Source organism: Saimiri boliviensis, chromosome 18 (assembly GCF_048565385.1).
Source record: "Saimiri boliviensis isolate mSaiBol1 chromosome 18, mSaiBol1.pri, whole genome shotgun sequence".
Lineage (NCBI taxonomy): Eukaryota > Metazoa > Chordata > Mammalia > Primates > Cebidae > Saimiri > Saimiri boliviensis.
In genome coordinates this window covers 2,609,542-2,622,467 of record NC_133466.1, presented here as the reverse complement: position 1 = coordinate 2,622,467, position 12,926 = coordinate 2,609,542, and the positions used below count along the sequence as shown (strand labels likewise).

At 58.4% G+C, this 12,926-nt stretch overlaps 1 protein-coding gene across 6 annotated transcripts in view; it reads left to right on the top strand.

Annotated features, from left to right (window-relative positions):
• AGPAT3 (1-acylglycerol-3-phosphate O-acyltransferase 3) overlaps nucleotides 1-12,926 on the top strand; it is a 109,805-nt gene that overhangs the window by 57,485 nt on the left and 39,394 nt on the right. Inside the window, exon 1 of one of the 6 annotated variants that reach the window (XM_010338225.3) lies at nucleotides 12,016-12,033. The exons of 3 other annotated variants lie outside the window; for them this stretch is intronic. The gene's annotated coding sequence lies outside the window, so the exon portion shown is untranslated. Of the gene's footprint in view, nucleotides 1-12,015; nucleotides 12,034-12,324; nucleotides 12,480-12,550; nucleotides 12,848-12,926 lie in introns of those variants that run through there. 2 more of the 6 variants (XM_010338226.3, XM_003927565.4) reach the window with 2 other exon arrangements.

Below are 12,926 nucleotides of genomic sequence, written 5' to 3'. Positions count from 1 at the left end.
ACTGAAGAGCCACGTGGAAGCAGGACGCCACGTCAGCCACGTTAGCAGACTCCCAGAGAACTGCCACGCGCCTCAGTGTTGATTGTTGTTGCGTGTTCCCAGCCACCTGCAGCGTCGTCGGGATTCAGACGGCGCAGCTCCCATTCATCTGAAACACCACGGGAAGGGGATTTTGGCAGAGGTCTTGCGCCAAAATCCATTATTTCAAAATAAGTGAAACCGTGATTTTAAACATTCTAGGTTTGCTGTAGAGCATGATGAAAAGCTCCAAGTACCTCAGTGTTCCATACGGGTTGAGGTTTTGTTTCAGTTCCGATTTTTACCTGAAGAGAATCTCGTGTGTGTGTGTGTGTGTGTGTGTGTGTGTGTGTGTGTGTGTGTGTGTATCTGCCTGCCTGCCCATCTAGCCCACCTACCTACCTACCTTCCTATCTGCAATCGAGAAAATGCAATTGTGTATATTTATGGAGTAACATGATCTGTGTGTACACTGTAGAACGATCAATTAATTAGCATATTGATCAGCTCATCAACATCGTTTTTGTGGTGTGGATGTTAAAAATCGATTCTTTTCCCGATTTTGGAACATCATAACGTTATTGTTAACTGCAGTTGCCTCGCAGTGTGGCGGATCACAGGCTCTGGCATCCGGTCTAACGGACACTGTCCCTTCCATCGCCACCTCCCCTCCCCGTCCTTGCGCTGGCCCCCAGCCCCTGGAAGCCGCCGCATCCTCTCAGTTCCTGCGAGATGTCTATTTTCAGTTTCTCGCGTGGGTGAGATCATGCAGCATGTGTCGCTCTGTGAGTGGCCGATTCTGCTGAGTGTCACGTACACCGGGTTCACCTGTGAGGTTGCCATTGACGGGACTTCCTTCCTCCTTGTGGCTGAGTAGTGACATGCTGTGTTGACGCACCACATGCTGTCTATCCATTTGTATGCTGGTGGGCGCACGGCTGCTCCGTCGCGTGGCTGCTCCATCGTGTGGCTGCTCCATCGCATGGCTGCTGCAGGGAGCACTGCGCACAGGTGTCTCTGACACAGATTTCAGTTCCTTTAGATCAGGCGCCCCCAAACTACGGCCCGCGGGCCGCATGCAGCCCCCTGAGGCCATTTATCCGTCCCCCCGCCGCACTTCAGGAAGGGGCACCTCTTTCATTGGTGGTCAGTGAGAGGAGCACAGCATGCGGTGGCCCTCCAACGGTCTGAGGGACAGTGAACTGGCCCCCTGTGTAAAAAGTTGGGGGACGCCTGCTTTAGATCCTTAAGATACACACCGAGGAGTGGGATTGCTGAGGTAGTTCCTTTTCTTTTTTCTTTTTTTTTTTTTTTTGAGAGGGAGTCTCACTCTGTGGCCCAGGCTGGAGTGCAATGGCACAGTTTCAGCTCACTGCAACCTCTGCCTCCCAGGCTCAAACAGTTCTCCTGCTTCAGCCTCCCGAGTAGCTGGGATTACAGGTGCACATCACTGTGCCCAGCTAATTTCTGTATTTTTAGTAGAGATGGGGTTTCACCATGTTGCCCAGGCTGGTCTCGAACTCCTGACCTCAGTAATCCACCCACTTCGGCCTCCCAAAATGCTGGGATTACAGCCGTGAGCCACTGCGCCTGGCCGGTAGTTGATTTTTGAGGCACCTCCAAACGGTTTGTGTAGTGGCTGCAGGGATGGGTGCGTTCTCCCACAGTGGGCAGGGGCCCCTTTCTCTGCATTCCCATCAACGCTTGTCCATTCGTAGTCTTGGCGGTCGCCCGGCATGAGATGACCCTTACCCGTGGCTTCGGTGTGCATCCCTCGACGGTGAATGGTGCTGAGCACCTCCTCGCTAACCTGCTGGCCATCGGCGTGGTGCCTTCCGTGGCGCGGCCCTTGTGATCCTTTGCCGTTTGCTTTCTTGCTGTCGAGCCTGAGCCCGTCTCCCGTGGATGCTGGGCCTGCATCGGGCATGTGGTCTGCTGGGTTTTCTGTCCCGCGGGGGTCGTCTCTTTACCTGTCGTTCCCTTTGTCGTGCAGAAGTTGTTGAGTTTGCCGTAATCCCAGTTGTCTGTGTCTGCTTTTGTTGCGTATGTTTTTAAAGCTCTGCTGTCCGTTTTCTCCGTGGGGAAAGGTGTGGGAATACTGATGATGGTGTCATGCTCCTGGCTGCCTCTTGCCATTTTCCGTGCCTGCACTGTTCTGGGTGCGCCCTGGTGGTCTTTGGCTCTCCACAGCCCGCTGTTGTCATTGTGTTGTTATTCTCTCTTTATGGTTGAGGAAACTGAGGCACGGCTTGGAAGCGCTTGGTGCTGGAGTTGGACTCTAGTAGTCTCGGCAAGTAGCAGTGAGTGTGGGAGGGGCAGCGCGTGGGAGGGACGAGGGGGCTTCAGGAGGCGATGCCCCATGCCAGATGCCCAGAGGCCCTGGCCGCCCCTATCCGAGTGCAGGCCCAAGCACCAGCTGCCAGAGCCAGAGGACGGCATTCCCGCACCAGCCCCCCCAGTGCCAGCTCCCACACTCCAGCCCCCCCAGTCCCCCCAGCACCAGCTCCCACACCCCAGCCCTCTCACCATGCGCCTGTCCCCCACATCCCAAGGGCGGTGGGAGGGGCCTCCAGGCCTCGCCTTCCTTTGCTGTGCCCATGCTCAGGGATGGTGACTTCGTAAGAGGCCACAGAGGCTCTGTGAGTCCCTAGGCCTTCGGCTGCCTGGCCCTGGCCTGTGTGGCAGCCAACCTCACTGGTAGAGTCAGGAGGCTGGGCCTCCACTAGGGTGTTACACAGTCACCGTGGCTTAGGTGTCAGAGAGAGGAGAGGCCCCGGAAGAAAAGAACTGTTTCCTTAGGCCCTGTGGGTTAACCGGAAGTAAGACAAGGACATGTGCAGCGCTGGGGCAGAGGAGGGGACCGGGGAACTGCAGAGGGGCGGGATCAAGCCATGGTCATGAACTGGGCGACGTTCAGGCAGGTGGGAGCATCAGGAGGCCATGTGCCTGTGGGGGAGGAGCCGCAGCACAGAGCAAGCCACCCTTACTCCCCACATCACATCACACCACTCATACCACTCACATACCACACACACCACTCACACCACTTACATGCCATTCTCACTACTCACGCCACTCACACGCCACCCTCACCAGTCACACCATTCACATACCACCCTCACTACTCACACGCCACCCTCACCACTCACACCACTCACACACCACTCACACCACGCACACACCACGCTCACCACTCACACCACTCACATGCCACCCTCACCACTCACACGCCACCCTCACCACTCACACCACTCACACACCACCCTTACCACTCACACACCACCCTCACCACTCACACGCCACCCTCACCACTCACACACCACACACACCACACACACACCACCCTCACCACTCACACACCACACACACCATGCACACACCACCCTCACCACTCACACGCCACCCTCACCACTCACACAGCACCCTCACCACTCACACCACTTACATGCCATTCTCACTACTCACACCACTCACACACCATGCACACCGCTTACACGCTACCCATACCACTCAACGTCCCACTCACATGCCACTCATGCCATCCATGCCATTCACACGCCACCCACGCCACCCACACATTACCCTTGTGCTGCTCATCACCCATGCCACCCATGTGCCACCCATACCACTCTCACATGCCACTCACATGCCACCCACAGAACTGGTGCAGAGGCCGGAAAGAGGGGCTTCTCAGCTGAGAGCATGAGGAAGCCGTGAGGAGCACCTGCCTGTTCCGGAGAACTGGGCAAAGCCACCAGAGTGCTGTGTGTGCTAGCATGCTTCACTGTGTGGGCATCAGTTGATGTCACACACCAGGCCAGTGTGGTGGCCTTGAGTGGTGAGGGAGCAGGAGGCAGGCTCAGGATACCCCACAAAAGCAATTGTAAAAGTTGGCACCCCAAGGGGCAGCGCTCCCCAGTAGCAGTACCCAGACCCCACCTCCCCCCCACCCCCAGGGAGGCTGAGCCAGGGCCTGAGCACGCTGTGGCCTACATCTGTGGGGTCCCCAGCTGGGATTGCCCCCAGCGCCTGGCCCTGGCATGCATGGAGCCGTTCAGGAGGAGGGCAGGGCCAGCACAGGCCCTGGTGTCCCCACAGACTCTTTTTCGAGGGAGATGTGACCTTAGAGGTCGAGTCCAGGAGTGGCCTGCAGGGGCCTCTGCACCTGGTCCTGGGTGCTGCCTCCGCGGAGCTCCGAGAGGCCTCAGGCCTGGCCACAGATGCTGGCTGCTCAGTGGGTAGCAGGGTTCTGGGGCCTCAGAGCTCCGGGGTTCTGGGTCCACCTAGCATCTGGGGAGTTTGTTATTCAGACATGGAAAGAGAACAACTCTCCCAGGAAGGGATTTTTCTTTCCTTATGAGAAAGGCTGTGACCCAGACGTGGGGCAGGACGGACAGCCCGGCTTCCTCATCACAGGCGGCCACGGAGGGGCTCGTGCTCCGGCCCACAGCGCTCAGCTGCTCTGGAGATGAAGGAGTGGAGAAGCCTCCGCAGGGCTGGGGGCCTGGGACAATGCCCGGCTCTCCAGGTGCGCTGAGCACACATCACGCCGGCTTTTTCCCTGATGGCGGCTCAAGTCAGAAGCCAGCGTGTAGAGCAGTAGGAGCCTGGCCAGCCTTAAGCCAGCTCTAGGCTCTGCTCCTGGCTCCCGCAGCTGCAGTTCAGGCACCCCTGGGGGCAACCTGCTCACTTCACAGAGGGGAAGCCAAGGCCAGAGAGGTCCCCCCAGCTCTGCAGCCCAAAGAGGCCAGGACTGGAGCGAAAGCAGAGAGAGAGGAGGAGAGCGCGGCCCCGGCCCACCGTGGCCGACGTCACGCCAGACTGGCACCAGGCCTCCAACCCCAGCCAGGTTCCTGAGCCTCTCTTAGCAGTGGCGAGCACGGCATTGCGTCTGGGGGGCTGTGGACTTTCCTGTGGGCGCACCTGCAGGCTTCAGCTATCTCAGAGAGGACCCCGTCCTCAGCGGGGTCAGTGCCTCTGTCCACCTGGCACGTGGCCACGGCGTCTCCCTCCGCAAGAATGGCCTGGGAATCAAAGCCGGGAGTGTTAGTGCCTGCTAATGTGCAGGGGTTTCTCCAGCAGAGGAAGACACAGCGAGAATCAGGTGGCATTCTGGTAATGTCTGTGTTCAAAGACACACTCGTGAGGGAGCTCGGCCCCTCGCTCACCTGACTGCTGCCCACAGAGACTTCACAGAGAGCTCGGCCTTCAGATGCCTCGGCAAAAACGGACCGCCTTTCCTTTTCTTGACCGCAGCCTCTTGGATGGAGCTGCGGTGCCTGGTGCTGCTGAGTGGAGCCGTGCCTGGCGCCAGCCTGGCTCTCCCACGTCAGCTCCGCCCAGAGCAGCTCTCAGGCCCCGGTGCCTCAGCAAAAAGGGCTTCCCTGGGGATTTGCAACTGCGCCGTCTGTTTCCTTGCCCTAAAATTTGTTCAAATCTTCATGATGTGAGCAAGCTTTTTTCCTTTCTTAAAAAAAAAAAAGCGACATATTTAGGGTAGGCTCTGGGTCCCTGGGATGCTGGTGCCCCCAAGTATTTTTCTCTAATAGAAATCTTTGGTTTTGCTTTTAAAAGGAATTCCCCATTCACCTACTGTTCTGAATTCTAGCCGTGTTTGCCTTACGATAGAACATCCCACATGCGAACCCGAGTGGGGCTGGCACTCCTGAGTGGGGGATATAAGAACACCCTGCATGCAGATCTGAGTGGGGCTGGCACTCCTGTGTGGGGCTGGCACTCCTCTGAGTGGGCTGGCACTCCTGGATGGGCAGGCTGATCCTGTGGCTTCCATGGCCCTGCAGAAAACTCCGGCTTGCTCTTGGCACAGGGGTACCCATGCATGGCATTTGTGTTTTGGGAAATTCAAAGCATGGAGATAAGAAGTTGGTCCCTAGATATGTGTGAGTCCCAAAGGCCCACAGGTTGGGATGCTGGTGAAATGAGCTGAAAGGAGCAGAGTCTGCCTTGAGCTGACCTAGGTAGGAGGCCCCGGGGCTCAGCTCCTCCATGCTGGCCTTTTCTTGGCTTGGCAGAGGCACGCAAGGCCCCTGGCTTTATCCGTTCCTCTTCTTGGCCACCCTCCTGTTTGCTTTCCACCACGGCCTGTCTCCTTGAGGTGACACCATGGCTGCCTCTGCACCAGCTGTCATGTCTTGATACAGAGAAGTCTGATGTCAGGAAAAGGGAGTTTTGTTTTGTTTTTCTGAAGACAAGGTCTCCCTCTGTCACTAAGACTGAAGGACAGTGGCATGATTGTGGTTCACTGTAGAAGGACCGTGGCATGATTGTGGTTCACTGTAGCCTTGAACTCCTGTGTTCAAGGAGGATCAAGCGATCCTCCTGCCTGTGAAGGTGCTGAGATTACAGGCATGAGCCATCATGCCTGGACAGGAAAAGGCAAATTTCTTTTTGCAACCTTTTGTCAGGGACCAACACCTTTCTGGAAGCTCTGAAAGACTCCTCTGTCTCTCATTAGCTACCAAGGCAGCCACTGGGACGCATCCCGTGAAGCCAGATGACTTTGGCACAGCCACTGCCTTCTATACCTCAAGCAGGGTCTGGTTAGGAGAGGTGCCAGGCAGAGGTTGTGCGGGCAGCCAGGAGTGTTTGCATATTTCAGGATGGCTGTGCAGACTGCAGGACCACAAAGTGCGGGTCCTCACTGCAGAGGGAGGAGGAGGCAGCTCGGCTTGCTGCTGTCTGACGGGAGGGCTGTGTGTCCGCCCTGTCCCCGACTTTCCCTCCCTCTCTCACACACACCTTCTCTTGGGTTTCTTGAGCTGCTCTCAGTATTAAATGAATGTTGTGGTTCCATGGTGAGCATTTCACACTGGAGAGCTAAGTTAGTTCACACTGCTCATTGGGATAGAAGGTACCGAGGATTAGAAGTCAAAATTCTTGAATCTGTAAAATTTTTTTTTTTTTTTTGAGATATACCCTTGCTCGTATCACCCAGGCTGGGTTGCTCACTACAACCTCTGCCTCGAGGGTTCAAGCAATTCTCCTGCCTGAGCCTCCCCAGTAGCTGGGATTACAGGTGTGCTAATTTTTTTTTGTATTTTTAATAGAGGTGGGGTTTCACCATGTTGGCCAGGCTGGTCTCAAACTCCTGACCTCAGGCGATCTACCCGCCTTGACCTCCCAAGTGCTGGGATTACACATGTGAGCCACGGCGCCCGGCCTGCAAATCTGTTTTGTTCAGACACTAACTCAGCCCTATGCATGGTCGTCCCATGATTCCAGTAAATGCTGCACCTGATACTCATCTGCCTGGTTGCCTCACAGTGTCTGTTGCCTATTGCTATGTGAGTTACCTGCAAACTTAGCAGTGAAAACGACAGACAGCTATTATCTCACACAGCGGCGAAGGGTCAGGAATCCAGGAGTGGCTTAGCAGGCGGTTCTGGGTGTCACATGGAATCACATGGGGTCAGTATGTCGGCCAGGGCTGTGGTCACCTGAAGCCTTGTGAGCGGGAAGGAGGGGCTCCCCGAGGCCTGGGGAGCCTGCAGCTGCCCATCACCCTCGCTCCTCCTCCAGCGTCACGGAAGTAAGGGCTGAGCATCTTCAGGGCTGAGCTGGGCAGTTCCCACCTCTCCATCCACAGCTTCCCACAGAGCATGAAGGGGCCGCACCGGGGCTGGGATGGGCCTGCGGCCAGGCTGGGCGAGTATCCTGGGCCACCTCTGCTGGGGACAGGACTTCTGTGTCTGGTGCCATGGCAGACGCATGGGCAGTGACCGTCAGTGTATCCCACTGTGGCCCCGTGACCCTGAGCGAGAATGCATCGGCTGGGTGTCTGTGGCGTTCCCTTAGGGCACCCCATTGCCATTCCCACGTATCATCGAGGCCCTCCCGCGCCCCAGGAGTGTTCACAGGGCCATGCTGTGTCCCCGGGTCCTTTGCTCTCATCTCCCTAGTTTAGCCTTTGAACGCCTGCATTTCAGATTCAGAGGTTTTAGGTTGGAGAGACGTGGAGGGACAGAGCCTGACTTCCTGGAGGATAGGAGGTGCCTTACCCCTCGGCTCTCTCAGTGTGAGGGCCCCGAACGTGGGAGCCACTGTTCAGTCAATGTGGCTGCCGATTCGAGCGAGTGTGGCGGGCGCCTGTCCTGTCCGGCCTGCAGGGTGGCTCCTCTGTGTTGAGCCTGCAGCCACACCCCACATGCCTCCTGGGGGCCTCAGGCCAGGCACAAGCTCGTCCTCACCGACTCACCCACCACCCGGCCCCTGGCCACAGTGATGTTGGGGCACCCTCAGATCCCTGGTCCCGGGGATCTGCGCTGGGGTGGGGCTCGCTGACCTGCGTCCTGGCCAGCCCTGTGACTCTGCCTGTTTACAGTGAGCGGCTCCCGGCTGAAAGCTGCTTATTGGATTAGCTGGTGCCCCGACGGCAGAGGCCGCAGCCGTGCTCAGGAGGAGGGACCGTGTGTATGTCCTGCTTCTGCGCACTCCTGGGGTCCCTTGAGTCAGTCCCTGTGGCTGGAAGGACAGTACTCGCCACACAGGTGGCACCCGGGAGTGCCCGGCACCCACTTCCTGCCGAGCAGATGCTTTGGGTAACCTCGGCCCCTGCCAGGCCAGAGCAGCTCAAGCTGGGTCATAATCCCTCCGCTTGAGCTCGGCTCCTCGCCCTCTGGCCAGGCTGACACCTGCTCCCCGCAGGCTCCTTCTCGCCGGCTTCAGGCAGCGCGGGACCGGGGGCCGAAGATGCTGATCAGCTACCCGGCCTGCCTCTTCTCGGGGATCTGCGTGGCCCTGCTGGCGGTGGCTTTGGCCTATTACTTCTACTGGTGAGTGAGGCCAGGGGCTTGGGCAGTCATGGGGGTTCTGCTGTGTGCTCCCCTCCTCTCCCAGCTCTGGACCCGTTCTCTGCATGTCAGCAAACTCTGCCAAGCCCTTTGCACGGGACCTCCTGGGAGGTAGGGAAGTGGGGAGTGGCAGGAGCTTAATCAGATCCCTCCTGGGGTTCTTGGGTGGCTCTCCCGCCCTTCTGCAGAGGGTTTTTTGTTTTGAAAATTCCTGAAGGAGCTTAGGGGTTTCGTACCATCTGGGGCGTTCGTAGGTGCCGGCATGTCCTGGGAAGGATGAGCGGCTGATGCATGGGCACAGACTCCCACTGCTCCTGAGGCAGTTGCTGTGGGGGTGTCTGACATACATGGCAATCTGCGCCCCAAGCAGAAAATGCATATCTGCCATCAAAGAGGTGCTGCTCCGTCATACCCGTCGCCTAGTGGGCTGGTTTATGGCGATTTTGGGCGATTTCCTGGCCACCCTTGACCAGAGTCCCTGCCAGCTCTTCCCACAGACGCTGGAAATCCCAGGTGTCACAGATCACACTGGCCGAGGAGCTCAGAGACTCCGTCCCAGCCCCACTGCATCTCCACTGGATTAGACAGGTGTTTGCGCTCCGGGCCTCTACTTCTCATGGGCAAAACAGGACACCGACGTCGCCCGCCCCATTGCCACAGAGGGTCAAAGGGCACAGGACACATGTCAGCCTCGGTCCGTGGAGTGTGTGATGATCGCACCATGCGGTGCAGGGTGCAGCTGGGGGAACCCAAAAACCCCAAGTCTGGGTGCAGCTGGGGGAACCCAGAAACCCCAAGTCTGGGTGCAGCTGGGGGAACCCAAAAACCCCAAGTCCGGGTGCAGCTGGGGGAACCCAAAAACCGCAAGTCCGGGTGCTGACTTTTTTTTGTAGAGCCGGGAATCAGGGTGATTCCTCGGAGGAGACCAAGGCTCTTCCTGAGCGTCCCCTCCAGATTGAGTTTGTTTTTCTTGGCGCACACTTGGCCAGGAGCTGCTTCTCTCTGATCTGGAAGCTTTCTCTTCCATAGATCCGATTAATGCGCTTCCATTTCTAAGGGCTGGGTGGGTCACTGCAGGCGGGGCAGGCAGGAGGCGGTCCAGTCTTCCCTGCAACTCAGTTTATGTAAAGACGATGGATACTGTTTACAAAGAGCTTTACTCAGAGCCAGAAGACAGAATCCTAAGGCTGAGGTGGGAGGATCCCTTGAGCTCAGGAGGTCAAGGCTACAGTGAACTGTGATTGTGCCACTGGACTCCAGCCTGGACAACAGAGATGCCATTTCTAAAAAACAAACAGAACCTAAATGTGAAATTTAGGAGGTGAATTGGCCCAAGATTTGCAGCTTTTGGGAGTTCCAGGGAGGGGGGCAGCCCTTGGTGAGGATTCCCAAACCCCAGGATCAACCACTCACTCTTCCTCAGCCTGGGGCCACTGTGAGCGTGATGTGGGCCACGTTTACAGGGCAGGCTGGTCCCGGCGAGCGGACCATCTTTTTCTAGAGTTGCCGTCTTTCCCAGGCCATTCCCAGTGCCTGGGTGGAGGCTGGGTATCAAGTCATTTCTTGGGATTCATGGCCGGGCTGTGCGGTTTTACAAATGCTCAGGATGATGGGAGAGCTGTTAAGTGTTGGGAAAGAGCCTCTGTGCCGCCTGGTGCCCCAGCAGCTGCCAGTAATTGGCTTACGCGGAGCCCTCAGCTTCAGCCCCTGACCAGGTGGCAGGGGACTGGCTGTGCCTTCTCCTCACCCACAGCGTTTCCAAGGACGCACATTTCTCATCTGCCCTTGGGTCCCCAGTGAGTTATCTGTGGGACTGGAGGACTAGAGCGTGGCCTGCCCTGTGGCCGCACACCCGCGGTGCCATTCAGCTGTACTTGCAGTGCGACCGGGGAGCTTCCAGAACCCGTGGCCTATGAGGTCCCTGTTGGTCCCGTTTGACCTGGAGGGCCACAGAGGTGGCCTGGTTTTTTTGGGGGGGTGGGGGGGACAGAGATGTTGAGCCTCACGGAAGCTGCTGGGCCTGGGACAGGGCGATTCTGTGTTGGCGGCAGCACGGGTCCAGGGAGGCCTTTCCCGCTCCACTCGCTGGGAGTCTGGCACCCTTCATGAGGCACTCCTGAAGCACCTGCCCACCCTGCGTTCGCCATACATGCCTAGGCACCAGCAACAGACAGCAGGGAGCCTGCGATGCCAGCTCTTCCTGGAGACGCCCTCCCTCGCAGTGGCCACTGGTGTCCAGCGTGTGACTCTCTGAGTGTGGGGTTCCAGACCAGGACCCTCCATGCTCAGTCCACAGCCAGAAGAGCAGCTTCTCATTCATCTTCTGAGATCTGCTCTTGATGGGCAGCAGGGGCTCCGAATGCTGCGAAAACCCCACAAGTGGCGTCCGGGTGCCTGGCCCTGCAGCCATGCCTGCCAGCGGTTGTCCTGGGCTGCAGTGGTCAGGCGGGACCTTCTATTCAGCGCCCTTCAGCGGCTCGCTTCGTGGGAGGAGGGTGGCGGGGTCATGCCGTTGCCTGGTCTGGGGCCTGGGAGACCTGGCAGGACCTCTGCTCTGTGTCCCGTCACCTGTATTTTACAAAGAGCAAAGCCGTCCAGGCTGCCTCCGAGTCCCGTGCCTGCTGGAGATGGAGGAAGACAGGCCGTGGAGCCTCGGTCATCCGCATCACAGCGGACGGGGAGAGGCTCGCTCCCCAGGGCGGGGTGGCCAGGGTGCGTGGTCACACGGGACCTCATTTTCTATTTGTAGACCGGAAACCTCCTTCCTCCCTCCTCCCCTCCTATAGGCGTTTATCAGTCACCTACCATATACCAGGCACTGGCTCAGGCGCGGACGCACGTGGTGGGCGGGCAGTCCCCACCCTCCTGGGGCTCAGTTCCCCAAAGCTCTCAAGAAAAAGCCAGTCCTCAGGTGTCAGTAAATGTCCCATCATTAGCTTCATGCTCAGCTTCAGCTTTCAGCCACTCCTGCCACCAGGCCACACTGAGCATCTGCTGGGACGCCTCGGGGCCCTGAGCCTGGCCTGCACCATGGGGGGTGGAACTGGGGTGGGGCGGGCCTCGTGCTGTTGGTTTAGGATGGGCGGTAGCGTTCTCAGCAAGGTCACAAGCCTGTGCTGTGTTTAACATCAGGGCGAGAGTGACAAGGAGGGAGCGTTTTGCCGTCTAAACCGTTGCCTGCTGCTGCTTTCGCCTGGCGGGGAGGGTGAGTGCCCGGCCGGGTGGCAGCAGCCTCGGGAGGGTTGCGTGAGGCTGCCTGGGGAAGCAGGGTCCCGGCGGAGCTGGGCGTTCTCCTGGGCCCGCAGGCGGTGGCGTCCCCTCCAGGCGCCGCTTCTCTTAAGGAGCTGCACCTCGCTCTTGAGCCAAGTATGAAAGCAGCTGCAGCACCTCGTGCATCAGCGCTCCAACGTTTCACCCACTTGGCAGAACCCGAGTCCTAAAGGTCACAGCCCCACCCCACTTCGGAAACCAGGCTGAGTGGAGGCCCCAGCCCGTGCTCCTCTGGAGCAACGGCTGTTTCAAGCTCCGGGAGGCTACTGAGTGGTTCCTGGGCTGGCGCTCCTTCACGGCTGGGCAGGGGCCACATGTTCCTCCCTCGTGGGCCCTGGTTGCCCGGAGTCTGGAGCAGAGAGACAGAGGGAAGGAGGGAAGGTAGGAGCGGGGCCTGTACGTCCCTGCCTGCGGTCACTGGCCTTGCTCTCCCCGCTGTCCCCGAGTGCTGCTGCAGACTCCGGGGCCTGCCCTTTCCCGGAGAGAGAGGCGTCCATGGGAATAGGCGTGGGGCAGATCCGGCCCCTCCCCTCCCCCTAAGCAGCACTGATTGACAAGGGAGAAAGACAGAGACTTGTTCCCCGGAAAAGCACAGAAAACCAGGCTGGTTCCTGAGATAGGAGACGGCTGTGCCAGGAGGCAGGCAGGGGCACGGCCGTGCTCGGCCTCTGTGCAGTGGGAGTATTAGGGACAAACTTTGGTTTCATCGAAGCTTTTTGGGGAAAGCAGAAGAGGAAGCCCAGGAGGAGGTGAGTGAGGGAGCGTTCAGGTGTGCAGTATCAGTGCTTTTCCATGGTCACCTCTCGCCTCTAGAACAGGGCACATGGG